The 12999-nt window shown below is 40.7% G+C and overlaps 1 protein-coding gene across 3 annotated transcripts in view; it reads left to right on the top strand.

Annotated features, from left to right (window-relative positions):
- The window catches only part of mgat4c (mgat4 family member C), a 119822-nt gene that overhangs the window by 43348 nt on the left and 63475 nt on the right, over positions 1-12999 (top strand). Inside the window, exon 2 of one of the 3 annotated variants that reach the window (XM_035949908.2) lies at positions 8133-8159. The exons of 1 other annotated variant lie outside the window; for it this stretch is intronic. The gene's annotated coding sequence lies outside the window, so the exon portion shown is untranslated. Of the gene's footprint in view, positions 1-8132; positions 8204-12999 lie in introns of all 3 variants that reach the window. One more of the 3 variants, XM_023274098.3, reaches the window with a different exon arrangement.

The raw sequence follows: 12999 nt of genomic DNA, 5'->3' as shown, positions 1-12999 counted from the left end.
CTATATAAGTGAACACAGCTGACCAAGTTTCTGCCTCCTCATTTCCCTGTTATTGTTCATATGTCTCCTGTTACAGGACGCTTTGTTTTCCAGTTTGAAACTGATTTTTTTTGTCTAGACCTGATTTAAGGAGCGCCCACTGCTGCAGACGTTTGATTTCAGAATGTAAAAATCTAAAAGTAAAGCAGTGTATTTAGAAGACATATTGATTTGTGGGTGCAAAGGAAACTTGAATTGATTGAATCTTAGCTCAGAGCATAAATGTGACAAGCTCCCTGGGATGTCTTCAGATGCAAAATGTCTGTCAAGGCTGTCTGGAGCAGCAATCCTTTAAAGAACTTCTGCTTGCATTTTTCACCATGTTGCACACACTGTCTAATGTGAAAAGGGGCTGTCAGGTCTGTCTCAGTCCTCTGTCTGCCAACTCTGGTCACATTAAGATTCAGCGATGCGGACATGAGATATGTTATTTATCTCCTCCATATTTAATGAGGAGTCGCCCTGGGAAGCAGATGGCACATTAGCTGTAATAAACCGGAGCTGACTTCAGTGGTTTTGTGAGGGAATCTAGAATTGAGCTGTTAAGGCCTCGCTATTTCACACCCTACATTGTTGAAAGGTCAAAAGGTGTCTGATGTGCACAGAGAGTGTGTTCGCTTGCCTCGTACAAACACATCCCTTTTATAACTCTGGACAGGTTCTCATTGCCCCCAGTGAAGCATCATATATTGATGTGGAGAGAACAAAAATTACTGTAAGCTCTGACCCCTTTGTTCGCGGAGCCAGCATTAAAGTTGCTGAGTGAGGGCTTCACATTCAGCTGTGTTTTATTGTTATACTCAGCAGAAGTGGTTTGAGTGTGCACACACACACACACTCACATGCTTGCAGGGATTCACTGAGTGTACACTATCACACAAGCATCCTCTGAGCTTTCCGTCAAGTTCTGGAAATCAGCAAAGTTACAAGTGGATGTTTTAGTCATTAGAACATATAAGGGAGAATTTTTGATCTCACTACTCTATGGTTCCGACTGAAAAAGCAGCCAGCTGTATTTAACAGGTACATCAAGATGGAAGTATTATCACAGTCAGTTCTTGAAAACTATATCTGGCACAAACCATTTATCCCCTAAGGCCGCTTCTGCAATCTGTAATTTTTTCGACTGCTTACCCCACAGCTGGTGGTTTGTTGCTCTCTGTGATGTCTGAGTACGTTTCATGTCCTTGATTCACTCTGTGGAGAGGGACCAGGGACTGGTGGCAGCTGTCTGACAGTTTCTGTGCTCCTACATTCTATAGCTAATGTTGATAATTAAGGGAACTGAATGAATTTTACTAAGTCTCTGCTGTGCAATGGGTGCTGCTTTGGACCCTGCTGAGTCACAGGGCACCTTGGAGGTAAACACAAGCAGCTTTTGGGGAATGCAGGAGGCGGTGGGTGGTTTGAAATAATTCCTCATCTCAACTGGATGCTTTCATAAAGCAAGACTCAGGAAGTGTGTGGGGAAACTAATCATGCGGTGTAGCATATCACATCTTGGCCTGATGAGGGAAAAAGAAACATGTCTGCTTGTTGCTTGTGATGTAATCCAGCAACGACAACTCCAGGGTTGTGGACTGCAGGGTTTCTCTATGCACCTATTTTCAGACAAATACCTTTGTTAAAAAGGCAGAGAAAAGATCTGAACGTGTTAAAGAAACCTCCCAGGAGATGGACCAGGAGGGAGAAGGAGGCTGATGGGATGGAAAACAGTGGATCACTGCAGTGTGCTCATTGAGAAGAATGAATGAATAAATTGAATGTGATGGCATTCCTGGCGATCTTCAAGGCAATGAGACATTATCGATTTCTAAGGAGAAAACGTATTCTTAATGCATCCAGGGATCCAGGCTTTCTTTCTGTTTCTCCTTTCTATACTCGCTCCATTTCCACAGCATTTAGTCACCAAAAAATGAGTCAGGAGTGAAGCTTGATATACAGCAGAGTGTAGGTTAGATGTGTCACTCTTGTGGTTGGAACATTCAGCACTCATCTCAATGGACAACAAAGCTATACCTCCACCATCTGTTCACTTTTGACACAATGCAGTAAATCAGCATTTTAGTTTTTTTTTGAAAGAGTGCATCCTGAAAGGCTTTTATCTGCGAGGATGCAGGCAGAGAATTGCTGTGAAAATGGAAATCTGTGTTGATATTTAGAGAAAGGGAGTGGTGCATTCAGTTATTGCTCCTGAGCCCATTTTCACACAAATTCTATGAAGCAAACAAGCTGTCCTAAGCTTTTTTTAATAAAAAAAAATGAAAAAACTTTACATGATGATTCATTTGGCATATGTTTACCACCTGCAAGATATCAGAAGTAAGTGTCAGCATTTGTTTTTTTTTTCTGTAAATACCTGAAGTGAATGAATAAATACCTGGTTTTGACACTATTTTATCAGCCACAGTGTGAACACTTTTGTGTTTGTATGTGTCCCTGAATGTGGGCTATGTGAAGCTGAGGTTGCCATTTTAAGACACCCTGCCTTGACAGTGAGCAATAGTCGTGCAAAGTTATCAGCTCTTTTCATTTTGGGGCTGACACTCTGGGTAAAAGATTCTGAGGTGAGGTGGGGAGTCGTGGATTAAAGATCATATCAAAGCCAGCGAATAGGTATAGTGATTCAGGAATGATGGAAGAGATAGCAGATGAAGCCCGAGTTTGTGGAGATATGGAGTGCAGCCCCATGTTTATCATATAGAGTACAGATAGAGGATAGCAATCAAGGAGATGGGGTGCTGTATGGCACAGTTTTGTCAGGGACTTTCAAATGTTTCACTTTTATGTTCAAGGACACGGAGTAGAAGATTCTGAAGCATCAGTTGGTACATAGTGTTGTGTGTTGCCTCAAGGAGTCATGCAACATTTGGTTTTGTTTTGACTTAAAGTCATACAAGAACATTTGGTAAGTGACCCAGAGGGGTGTTTTTAGGGTGTTCACCACTGGGTTGAAATGAAGAACTCTTTTGGGGCACTGAGACACACTAGAGGGGTACTTTGGCCGCTTAGGTCACCCTCTGATGTAACATAGTAAGATTACAAACAACCTTGGTCAGTTCTACCATACAATACATAAAGAAACTGTACTTTAGCAATGTTGATGGCAACATGGAAGGAATCCCTTTTCATGTTGTGTTTTCGAAGGTGGGGAAATTTGTTCCCCTTGAATAGCTGTAGATCCAAGAATCGCTTAGCAAAGAGAAGATTAAGTGCACACATTAATCCAGGAGTCAGAGCAATCTTGTAATCCACTCAGTATGCTAATTGCCTGTTCTTTCTCCAGCAAAGGGGTTTACAGGCCATTAAATGGCACTGAGCAGTTGACAAAGGATAGCCAGCATGCTCCCCACCTACTTTCCCTCACTCTCTATTTCTTCCTTGGACAGGCTGTTGCACACCCACACAGTGCTGCTCTAAAGAAATATGCAGAATCAAAAAAACAAACAAGCAGTTATTTGTTTTACAGTGTTAGGAGCAGAAAAAACAAGACATGGTTCTGTTGCAAGTAGACCTGACAATGACAAAAGTGGATCTCTTGGTTGTTGAATGAACTTTTGATCTTTGTGACTCTAAATGGGTTTCTTTAGACATATCCCCAGCATACCGAAGTTTTTGTGTAACATTTGTCTGTATCTGACAGTGGTACAAGTAAATAATGAAAGATAGTTGAGTGCTATTGTTTCCACTGCAGTCCCACTCATTCACAGCCCTCCCTTCTCCCACTTTGCCCATACACAAGGGGATCACACCAAGGTAAAGTGAAATTCTTAGCGCACTACTGCCTGTGTAGACCCCCAAGTGGCCTTGGCAGCATCAAAATGATGGATGTTGTTTCAGATCAGGTTTCTCGCTACACTGATAAAACAGCCTTGTCAAAACACATTCACTTGCAATGTAAGCAGATAAAGACAGTTGCAGATAATTAGAAGATTTGTGCTTTGCGTCATTTATGGTGCCAACTGCCAAGGAACGGGGCTGTGACGGATGACTTAAACAAGAGAATTCGGCATGAAGCGTGACTGCAAATGTTGCTGGTAATGACCAGAGTGTGTTTTTCAGATGCAGCTAATGAGAGCGGCCATTAGACATAAATGACATTTTAAAAACCTGGGGAGTAAGGAAATGAAGAAGTACCCCAGATAGACTGCCTGTAGGCAGAAAATATGGCAAGAGCATCTGGAGGATGTAGCACGGCGTTCACATGGATGACCTCCACCCGGAGCGTTGAGGCTGTCAGTCATTTCACTGCTGGTTACTGTGAGGATGAAGGTTCATTACAGTGTAACTGTCAGCCATTCACCTCAGTATTCACATATCTCAGAGATCTGTGCGAGTGGCATTTATCTTTTGTATTTGACAGATAATCATTTAATGGGTAAATTATTTTAACTGAGCCCAATAGCAAAGAATTTTTGCAACTTCTGTCAAGAGAGACTGAGGCAGTGAAAGAGCTCATGGTTTGTGGGGATATATTGACTCAGTCTTAGGCTACGCACTGCATCCACAAAGCAAACTCAAGACAGAGAATCAAAATATTGCACAACAGAAACCACCAGATGGATCTGTTTTCTCCTGTTTAAACAGTATCTCTCAAGCATGTGCTCCTAAATCCCAAGAATCTGTCGGCTTATGTTGCAACCAATTGCTATGCACCATGATTGATTAGTCGCCCATCTCCATTTGAATGCATGCAGATCTGGATAAATCACTTCCTCTTTGTTAAGAGGTTTTAAATACATATAGTGGGAGTCAAACACTATTAAGGGCTTAAAACTACTGATTCTAACACTGGTCATTTCTTTTTTCAAGCCTGTCATTGCCTCATACATTGTCCAGGAGCAGTTGGCAGTTTCTTCAACAGGAAAACTATAATAAGACTTTAATAAGACTCTATTATTAAAGTATTAGCTGCAGCATTATATTTTAGCATGTTTGTGGTTCAGAAATTTGTCATTGTGATAACATTTGTTAACAAGCCAAAATAGATTTGCTAAGATGTTAGTAAGGCCAACAAACATATATGAACTGTAGAAACAAATCTTAGTAAACTTATGTTGTGTGTGTGTGTGTGTGTGTGTGTTTGTGTGTGTGTGTGTGTGTGTGTGTGTGTGTGTGTGTGTGTGTGTGTGTGTGTGTGTGTGTGTGTGTGTGTGTGTGTGTGTGTGTGTGTGTGTGTAGCCAAATCACAATACATTTACTGCCCGCTAGAAATGTCAGCATGCTGACAGCTACATATAAGTTTTTTGCTGAGGTGGGTGACATTGTGGCGAACGCAGATAACTGTATTTTCTAAGCCAATGTGTAATATTTTTAAAAGTTTTTGATTCTATAACAGAAAAAGTCAGGCTTACTGTCATCATACATCTCTCCTACAACTTCACATTTGATGTATTTTATATTTGTCATGAATAATTTCAGCCTGGTGGAAGTGGGTAGGAGTGGAGGATGTGGTGGCATGGTGATTAGAAAACAATTACAAAGAGCTCCACTAAAAACATAACCTGAACGTGAAAAATAAGAGCATTAAGATGTGAGGTACACTTTAGACATTTTCTCTCTGTTTTTTTTGAGTGTGTGGGAGTGTTTCTGTTTGTTTTGTTTTGTTTTGTTCTGGGAACCCTGGTTAAAGCATATTTTCCTGAAGAAGATGACCTCTAAGTATTCTCTTGGTACCTCTGAAGGTATTCTGAGGTGATGCCTTTCTGTTCCTGTGAATATGAGGGGGAGTGGGAGTATGATAAAGTGCAGATGAGATGTTAAGGTAAGGCTGTATGTGGGTGGTTGTCTCTCAGGTTGAGAATTTCCCCGGAAGCAATGGAGGTCACAGTGGAAAACGCTGCAGTAAATATGCTGCTTACCAACACATTGTTGGCAGTGAAACACTCCCTGTGCACTCTGGGAAAAATGAGTTTATTCCACTGAAACATGCTGAACCCACCTCACAAACCACAACGAAATAAAACTCCAATCTCTCTCTACCATTATATTCTTACACTTCACTTACAAAGGAAGCCTTAGTTCGATAAAAAAAAATAAAAGTGTATGCCCAATTTTGCTGAGATCTGGGAACAAAACCACTCTGAAGGTAACTAGTGTAATTTAAAAGAGACGAAGATGGCAGGAAATTAAACCAACCAAAGTTGAAGTTTGACCCACATACAGTTAAGACCCATATTATTCATCCATCCATAAGTTGTCTATACCTCTTAATCCTCAGTAGGGTTGCAGGGGAGCTGGAGTCTGTCCCACCCTGGATAGGTCACCAGTCTATCACAGGGCTACATATACAGACAAACAATCACACTGACATTCACACCTACAGAGAATTTAGAATCACCAATTAACCTCAGCATGTCTTTGGACTGTGGGAGGAAGCCAGAGAACCTGATAAAAACCCACAAAGACACAGATAGAGCATGCAAACTCCACAAGGAAAGACTCCAAGCCGGATCCAAAGTCGTCCTTGTTAGGCGTCCATGCAGACTGACCATGTTTGTGTCTACTTGAGAAATTAATACCAAATTTGCTAAGGTTCATCAGGACCATCTTGGTGGCGATCCTTGCATTCATCTCAGCCTCTCACACTGCAATTCTTGCTAGTACAGGGGTCACTTTCGCCTTCCTGCCAAGCTCTGTAAGATTTTTCAATGTGGAACTCCTTGTACTTTATGATGATGCTTTGCACTGTGACCATCCGCACTTGAAAATACTTAAAGGCTTTATAGCATTTTCCCATTTTGTGTGCAGCCACAATGCACAACTGGAGATCCTTACTAAGCTCTTTGGTTTTAGCCATAACATGCAATTGAGTTGAGTATGCTGTAGAACATGGTAGGACTGATCTGCACTTTTCAAATGGTGTAGAAGCTGCATTTTCTCAAAAATATTAGAGAATTTTAGTGGATATTGATTAGATTAGATTAGATTAGATTAGATTAGATTAGATTAGATTACATTACATTACATTACATTACATTAGATTACATTACATTAGATTAGATTAAAAAAAGTACAAATTACTATAAATCCAAATTTGGCTTAGCTATGAATAATTTTTGGTCTAACTGCACGTGTAAATGTATTTTCTATGCACTGAGATTTTTTGTTTCACAGAATCAGCTGTGTTTGTTTCACAGTCGTATCCTTCACTTTTAAGTGCCTACTTGTGGATAGTATTGTACGACACGGAACAGTGTTTGCCTAAAAATGTCAAATTTTGCATTTTTTCCCCCCCCCCCCCCCCCCCCCCCATTGGAAGAATAATTCAGTAAAGAGCTTTTTGAGAGGCATTAGAGGTTTTGAGTTAAAACTGCATTTGGCAACTTAGCACACTGGCTCTGGCTCCACATACCAGCAGGAGGTAATTGGCTGAAGGATGAACTTCAACATTAGGAAGTTATATAATGTGATGGTAGCCAACTGCACACTGCATGCTTATTTTGAGTCATAAAGCAGGTCCACATTCACTTTATATCAGATGACAACAAAGAGAAGAAGAAAAAGCCTGATGAGGTGATTTAGGAGGGATGTCACGCTCCCAAAATTGTGACGCTAAAGTGATAAAAACCACCTTCTGTTACCTTGAAATGTACAGATGCTGATTTCAGTAACATTTATGAAACATTTATGAAATCCTGTTTGGGATAAAGACAGAAAGCAGAGGTAAATTAGAAAGACTTTGCCCACCTCAAAGCTCCCTTTTTAAACAAGGACACAAAAACTAACCGAGTGAGGAGCACCTTGCAAAATGAGGTCATCTCCGCACATCCTTTGATCCCTCCATTCTTCATCTCGGAGGCAAGTGGCATATAAGTGGATCTATCTTTGTGAACAGTTTTGAGCCCCCAAAATTACAAACAAACTAAAGGCAGGGGATCGATAGAGTGTGTCTCACAGAATGATGAACTGGCACTTCAGAGGGGGGAATCAATGTCGCGTTCCCTCTCTCTACCTCCCCTCCTCTCTCTGTCTTTCTCTGTGGGTCCTAAACTCTCTTCACAGTCCTTATACTGCAGTGCTAAAGTGTGCGTGTTGCTCGGAGCAGGGTCTCACTGTGATTTAATGGTCCTTTGTTTCTTATTCCTTTTTAGCCTGGAAGACCCCTGCCACTTTGATGTGTGAGTACACCCACCAATAATGGCCCATAGGATACACAGTGGAAGTAAGTGCTTCTGCTCTGATTTACCGTTTTAGTGTTCCTCCACCCCCTGCTTCCCCTCTGAACCTCGGTTCATTTGAGGCGGACGTATTGATCAGCACAACGTGGCAATCTCTAAATCATAACATAGCACTTAAGACGACGCTGCCAAAATGAAAGCGTCTATTTATTGCAACACATGCCTCAGACTGCTCCGTGTGCCGTGTTGTCTTGCATTTTTATTGCCTCAGTAGGTATAGTAGTGTTGGAGGCAAAGATGTTCACAGCCTCAGAAAAACAAAAGGAAGCTCATTATATATCCTAAACATAGAATTAATAAGTTAAGATCCTCAAGGGGAAAATTGGATTCCAAGAGCTCCGTCTGAAGCTAGAAATTAACTGTTCAATGCTTGCAATCCTTGAGGATCACATTCATAGCAGAAGGAAACAGTTCTCACCTCAGTGTAGCTCAATAAGCAACGGAGACATTCTGTTCAAAGAAGTAAGAAGTTTATGATGACTGTTTGATTTGATAGGTATGATCTTTGTATTATATATGGCATTAGCTTAGCAATTGTTGCTCCCTGGAGAAGGTGGAGTTATACGACTAGTGGAGCATGATTGTCTCAGCACATGACGGTTTCACTGAGTGGAAGCAGGTTGGGATTTGGACCCGTATACATTATGTGTGTTTGTCTCAGCTGAATAAGGAATTAATACCAGCTCCAGCTTGAATGTGGCACTTTTTCTTGCGACAGATAAGGGTGTCTGTTCTACCAGAAGCATTGGCAGCTAACCAAGCATTGTTTGGCCAGCAGCTACAAGGCTGTCCAGAAAAGCAGTCCAAAGTAGGTGATGGCGAGCGGTGTGGCTCCAGAGAAGGCAGCTTCAGTCTGTTGGTCGACACAACTGAATAGACACGACATTTGGTACAGATATTAATAGCACCCAAAGGGATTTGGGCCCACTGAGCTTGACTGGAATATCTCACTAACTGTTGGATGGATAACAGTGATGTCCAGAAGATGCATTCTTGTGATTAGGGATTGACCGATTATTGACATGGCTGATTATTGGAGCTGAAATGCAGCATTTTTACAATTGTCAGTATTTTAGCTAAAAACACTGAATTATTAAATGCACTTCCTTGGCTGTGTTCTATGTGTGGTCGCCTCTCAATGATTTTAAGCAACAGCCTATCCTCAGCACTATCTGATTGGTTACACGTCATTAATAATAGCCTTTCGACACTGAAGGATATACTTAAGGATATATCAGCAATGAGGCCAATATTTTCACTTTTTCAGTAAAATATTTCAGCATCGACTAGATGGATTTGCACAAATTTGTCTCTATTTTGTGGTTCTCAAGCAATGTATCTTACTTTCCTCTGTATTATTTGCTGTAGAGCCACCAGGACATTAACTTGATCATCATCTGCTCAAAAAATTTATTTCTACCAGTGTCCAAGTACATGCAAAACTAATGCCTCAGCTATATTTTGTGTTTAGTGCTAATTTAACAGATGTCTGCATGCTAAAGAAAATTGGTGAACAAGGTAAATATCATACGTTGAACGTTGCAAGGTCAGCACTGCACATCAGCATGCTGACATTAGCATTTAACTCAAAACATTACAATTGTTGAATCATGGACTGTATATAAAACATGGACATAACCTCGGATTCAACCATCTGATTCACCACTCGCTTATTCCATAGCGATGGGAAAATGTCAAACTCGAGACTTCACAATGGTAGTTCATAAACCAATGGTTGACGTCTCGGCTGTAGGCTTCTTAATTTATTTAACACAGCAGCAAAGACACACTTTCCCTCCTTGTTACACATCCCAGAGTAAAGGAAAAGTCAAAAGATAAGCTAAAATATCTTCTTTGTCCAGTCTATTTCTCCTAGACAAAACTGAGCTCAATTTAACATCAATATGAGATTTGGACCATTTTCTCATACTTCCTAATTTCAGCGCCTGAGAGATGGCCTCCATTTCATCTCAGCCTGATCCTAATTTGAGATGATAAAAACCTAATTTTCCTCGCTCAATGCACTTATTTTTTATTTGTCTGAAAAAAATCAGCTCTTGAGCTAACAGTAAGATCCAAAAGAAAACATGATAGACTCATAAATGAGCCTGCACAATTTCACTAATTTATCTCTGTGGTCAAATTCAAGCCTGGATATTTTTTTCTGATTTCAGAGTTGTCCTACTTCTAAGATCCACATAAACACTCACTGATTTGCCACATATCTCCCAAACAAATGAGACAATCTCTGTCTTGCCCTCATACATCTTAACATCTGTGCATCCGATGTACAGTGTTTCATACCTGGCAGGTGTCTTGCTCTGGACACAGGGAATAGCAGTATTGATTTTAAAGTTGTTTGGATGAGAAGTGGCCATATTGGGAGTCTTTTTAGAGTTTAACTACTCCCTTTGCTCATGCTAATATGGCTGTGACAGCAGGCACTGCACTAGTTTTGTTAATTATTCCTTGGCGGAGTTAGGTGGTGATCGGTGTACATTTGTCTGTTTGTCCGTCTGTTAGCAACATTACTCAAAAACAGATTGAGGGATTTGGATGAAATTTTCAGGGAAGGTCAGAAATGACACAAGGACCAATTGATTAGATTTTGGCAGTGATGTGACTTATAGTCTGGATCCATGGATTTGTTAAAATTTTTTGTATCATTGTGAGATAGCGGCACAACGTCACTGTAACTATGACAACAAGCGAACACTATGTCAGCTGCCTGCTGACGATCACATGTTTGCGATCCTACTACAAACTGTGGATTTATCAGGACTTGTTCGTCAGAAATGATACAAGGAACAATTGACGTACACATGCATAACACACACCTCTGCTCAGCACAGGGTCATTTTGTTTGTGGGTACATCTATATTAAATGGCTGCATTCTATGTTGCCACGATTTCTGATCATCAATAGCTAATAAACAAGTGCTGCATTTCTAAAAAAAAAAATAAATAAATACTGTATTTCTGACAATGCCATATGGGGGAATGAACAGCCTTGGTGGAGTACTGCGCTCTCTAAGTGCTTTTCTTGTTTTTTATGTAACTTTGTGGTTTCTATGAGCTGTGGTGGTGAAGTTTCTAATGTGATAGTACATCACAGTTAGCGTAGAGGAGACATTGTTGGTATCTTTGGTACATACTTTTTATTTTCCTTTTCAGTGCATATCTGGATGGAAGCTTCATTCATATGTATCGTAAATTACCTGCACCACTGTTACTTCACACTGTGTTCAGCCTGTGATGGACTGGCTGCCTATCCAGGGTTAACCTGCCTCTTGCTCAACATTTTCTTTTCCATTTTTTGTCTATTTGTTGCTCCATAAGGTTGGTAAAGAGAAAACCCTGAGAAGCCTCTGAGCACAGCAAAAGAGCTCCTGCTTTTCTTAGTAGTCAGTAATCTCCAATAACAAGATGATTTATTTCTGAGGAGAATAATAGAAGACTCTCGCGAGCTGCAAAATTTTCCTATGGAACTCTTTGCACCACATTTCTGCATGAGTGCATGTATACAGAGGGTGCATGTGATCTGCAATAGGGGATGTGTTGTGTGTTTGAAAGCAGTCTGTGTGCAGGTCTGTTGGCCTGTCCTGGACGTTACCTGCTTTTGTGATGTTGGTGAGCTTTCAGACAGCCCCTGTCGGCATTGGAAGGCAGCGCTGTCAGCTGTGGAGAACTCTTCCTGTCAGTCCTGCCTCATGAAATTTAGGGCTGCGAGATGAAGCCTGAGACAGGTATCCATGTGGGGTGACAGTGGTGTGAGGAGATAGAGAGCTATCCATCTGGCTATTTCACTATATACAGTAGCTATGTACCCGCTGTATATATGTAGAGAATCTATTTGCCTCCACTTCTTTGTCTTTGTTTGTCTCTAGGGGTGCAGTTTGGGGTGAGAGGCTGTTGTGTGTCAGTAGTGAAATATTCATAGGACGTACAGTGAGTTTGACGAGCCATTCTGACACCTCCATACTCTTCACCCTCATTTTCATTTCCTCTCTGGCACTTTGCCTCACAGCTCCCCTGGTCTGCCGTTCACCAGCGTACTGCATGCTCAGTACAGTCATGATGAAAAGAAACTCACAGCACACTGCTTTGACGTTACATACATGAGAGAATGAGAAGTTAAAAAAAAACAACAAAACTTGCATTTCCACAAGACATGTTGGTTGAAAGGCTTTCATTTGAGCTTTTGTCACCATTCTGTGAAGGCTTTCATGCTGGAACCGACGCTTTAGAGTGCACTCTAAGATTCTTTCTGCCTTGTCATAATGGGAACACTTTTAATCTAAATTTGAAATCAATGGGAAATTCAGCATAAGGAGCTGACCTGGCTTCCGATATTTCCCTACATGTCTTTCGACATCCCTCGGCAAACTCAGACAGACCTAATGTACCCAGTTGTATTTCAGGTTCAATTAGAAAATATTGTGTTAAAATAAACATAGAAATAATGTCCACAAGCGAGGTATTATTCTCCTGAAGAGTCTGATTTGTTACCAAGAATGCAGTGTTCCTTCTGAGTGCATTGCAATCTGGTGTATTATGAATAACATCTCTGCCTCTTCTACTATGGATTTCTCTGTTTATTCAGTTTTTGAAAGTGATGCATTATAGTGATTCTAGAAAGAATTTCTTGTCCCTTCTTGACACAAAAACATGACATTTTTGAAGCTTTCGAATTCAGTGGTAGCTGCGATAAAGTATATTCACGTGATGTCTGAACATATAAATTTGAATAATTTTCCTCAGAAATGAGAAAAGACAATAA

This window comes from Amphiprion ocellaris, chromosome 3, assembly GCF_022539595.1.
Source record: "Amphiprion ocellaris isolate individual 3 ecotype Okinawa chromosome 3, ASM2253959v1, whole genome shotgun sequence".
Lineage (NCBI taxonomy): Eukaryota > Metazoa > Chordata > Actinopteri > Pomacentridae > Amphiprion > Amphiprion ocellaris.
The sequence above is the reverse complement of the archived record's forward strand: the minus strand, read 5'-3'. Positions and strand labels throughout refer to the sequence as shown.